General features: G+C 40.1%; 1 non-coding gene across 1 annotated transcript; it reads right to left on the bottom strand.

Moving 5' to 3' along the window:
• Positions 1-883: 883 nt before the first annotated feature.
• On the bottom strand, positions 884-991 carry LOC130983445 (small nucleolar RNA R71). Its single transcript, XR_009087436.1, has one exon. It is a non-coding gene; the product is annotated as a small nucleolar RNA R71 (small nucleolar RNA).
• Between the last annotated feature and the right edge of the window lie 2,300 nt (positions 992-3,291).

The following is a 3,291-nucleotide window of genomic DNA, read 5'->3' as shown; positions in this document are numbered from 1 at the left end:
ATGGCGCCGTTGCCGGGGATTGATTTTGAATCAACAATGATTAAGTTTGAAGATCACTAGATTGAGCATTTTTCTTTTCGTTTATTTGATTCAGTCAATTTTCTTTTAGTTTGTTTTAATTTCTTCTTCACCCCCTTCACCCTCTTTATCTTTTTTCGTTCTTTCTTTCTTTGATTACAATTCTGCTCACTAACCCACTAACTGTTTGATAATTTGCATCACTCACACTAACAATTACTCTAACAAGAATAGTTTCTTCATTTTATCTCCTGTTGTGCAATCTGTCTGTTGTATGACAGGGAGAAGAGAAGGAGTTTCAATATCCTTTGATTCAGAACCTGAAAGAACCCTTTGGAGACTAAGAAGGGAAGCAAGAGGGAAAAGGATTATTGGTGATGATGAAGAAGAGGAAGAGTACTTTGAACCCAACATGGAAGAGAATTTGGAGAACAATCATGAAGAATAAGCTCATAATCATGCCAGAAAAGGCCATGCAAACTGTGCTGGGCAAGAAAGGAGAGTTTTAGGATCCTATATCAATCCTAATCCAGGAAACTGTGGAAGCAGCATTCAGAAGCCCACCATACATGCCAACAATTTTGAACTAAAACCCCAGCTCATCACTCTTGTTCTGAATAATTGCTCATTTGGAGGAGGTGCTCAAGAAGATCCCAATCAACATTTAACCACCTTCCTGAGGATTTGTGACACTGTGAAGTCCAATGGAGTCCATCCAGATGTCTATAGGTTGCTCTTGTTCCTTTTTTCACTCAGGGACAAGGCATCCAAATGGCTTGAATCCTTCCCAAAGGAAAGCTTAACAAATTGGGAGGATGTGGTGAACAAGTTTTTGGCAAGATTTTACCCTCCTCAAAAGATCAATAGGCTGAGAACTGAGGTGCAAACTTTCAGGCAACAAGATGGTGAGACTCTTTATGAAGCATGGGAGAGATTCAAAGACTTAACAAGAAGATGCCCACCAGAGATGTTTAATGAATGGATTCAACTTCACACCTTCTATGAAGGTCTTTCCTATGAGTCAAAGAAGGCTGTGGATCATTCATCAGGAGGCTCTCTAAACAAGAAGAAAACCATTGAAGAAGCAATAGATGTCATTGAAACAGTTGCTAAAAATGACTACTTCTATGCCTCTGAAAGAAGTAACACCAGAGGAGTAATGGAGCTTAACCACATGGATGCATTGTTAGCTCAAAACAATATGATCACCAAGCAGCTAGCAGATCTTACCAAGAAGGTGGAGGAGAACCAAGTTGCAGCAGCCATCACCTCATCATCAGCTCAAGAAGGAGTAAACATAGGAGAAGAAGGTGATTGGGAGCAAGCCAATTATGTTGGAAACTCACCTAGACAAGTCCATGATCCATACTCCAAAACTTATAACTCTGGATGGAGAAATCACCCTAACTTTGGATGGGAAAACCAACAAGACCAAGGGCAAGACCAGAGACGCCATAACCTCAACTTCAACAACAATGCAACTCATCAAAACACCTCACAGAGATATTACCAACATCCATCTAACCAACCTTCTCAACCACCTAATCTCAAGCCACCATCATTAACAGATGATAGGCTCTCAAATATTGAGGCTCTACTTGAAAACTTATGCAGAGAAGTCCAAGACAACAAAATGTTTAAGGAAGAAGTGCGAGCCAACATCAAGAACCAAGGAGAAAACATCAAGAGATTGGAGTTCCAAGTAGGGTATCTATCTCAACAAATTCCCAAATCCACTGATGGATTCCCCAGTGATACAGAAAAGAATCCAAGAGGAGAAACAAAGAAAGTGAGATGGGAAGAATGCAAAATGATAACCACAAGTGATGAGGGGAGTATGAATGGAGTAGAACACCCCCAAAATAATCAAAAGGAAAGCCAGGAGGAAAGAAGATATACACCCTAACCTACATCCAAGGAAGAGCTGAAGAAGAAAGAGGTATTGAACCCATATGCACTTTTTTCCCCACAGGCTTAAAGGTGGTGTAGCAGGGAGAATGTATTCAAGGTTCCATTGAAGTATATAAAGGAGCTACTAGCCAGAAAAAGTCCATTGAAGGGTGGACAAACAATAAAGATGAACAGGGATTGCAGTGCTCTCATTCAACCAGGGCCACCCACAAAGAAGGAGGATCCAGGGAGTTTCCACATTCCTTGTGCCATAGGAGAAACAATGATTGACAAAGGGCTTTGTGACTTGGGAGCAAGCATCAACTTAATGCCTCTCTCCCTCATGAAAAGGCTCCAAATCAATTAACTAACTCCCACTAATGTAATTATCAGATTGGCTGACAAAACTAAAAAACAAGCAATATGAGTGGTTGAAAATGTGCTGGTGAAGGTTGGGAGCTACTATCTTCCCACAGATTTTGTTGTTCTGGAAATGGATGAAAATCCTATTTACCCCATCATTCTGGGAAGACCATTCCTAGCCACAGCCAGAGCACTCATAAATGTAGAGCGAGGAGAGCTAGTGCTGAGAATACATGATGAGCAGCTCACCTTCAATGTTTTCAACCTCTCACAAGAAGCAAGTCAAGAAAACAAAGAATCAAGAGAAGAGTAGAATGAAGCACTGATGCAAGAAACAAGCAAGGAAGCACAAACAACACAATTGGAAACCCCATTGGTTGGGAATCCATGCATTCAAGAAGAACCTCATTCAAAGGTAACTCAAGGGAAGCTGAGCAAACCAGAGTCATGCAAAGCTAGCAACAAAGAGTCCTTAGAGAAAGAATCTATAGAAAGCAAGTGAGTATCAAGAGATACAAAGAAGAAAGTTCCAAGGGGATGGAGAAATAAGAAAATTCCTACAGAAAATTTCTCGCCAGGTGATGAAGTGATCTCTACATACTTTCCATCTATACCACCTCACCTCCCCACTATTCCATCTCAGCTGCCTCCTGCGTACACTATCAACAAAATCTTATCCTTAGAGCATATGGAGCTTATCAACAAAGCCAATGGACATAGGTTCACTACAAGAGGAGAAGACTTCAAGCACTATCAGCCACATTGATAAAGACCAAACGTCAAGCTAATGATGCTAAAGAAGCGCTTCATGGGAGGCAACCCATGTTCTATACTTCCTCTCTTAAATCTCTAATTATAGTAATTAAGTAAGATCATGAATTTCAAAACAACTTTGACAAATATTTAACAAAATTCTTATATGCAACATATAGTGAACAACAAGTTTGGTGTTCAAAGTACATCAAGATGGCATGAATATAAATTATGTCAATTTGGGCTGAGAATCTTGATGTAAATCCT

The sequence above is a fragment of the Arachis stenosperma genome, chromosome 5, assembly GCF_014773155.1.
Source record: "Arachis stenosperma cultivar V10309 chromosome 5, arast.V10309.gnm1.PFL2, whole genome shotgun sequence".
Lineage (NCBI taxonomy): Eukaryota > Viridiplantae > Streptophyta > Magnoliopsida > Fabales > Fabaceae > Arachis > Arachis stenosperma.
Note: the sequence above shows the minus strand (reverse complement) of the source record. Positions and strands in the feature narration are given on the sequence as shown.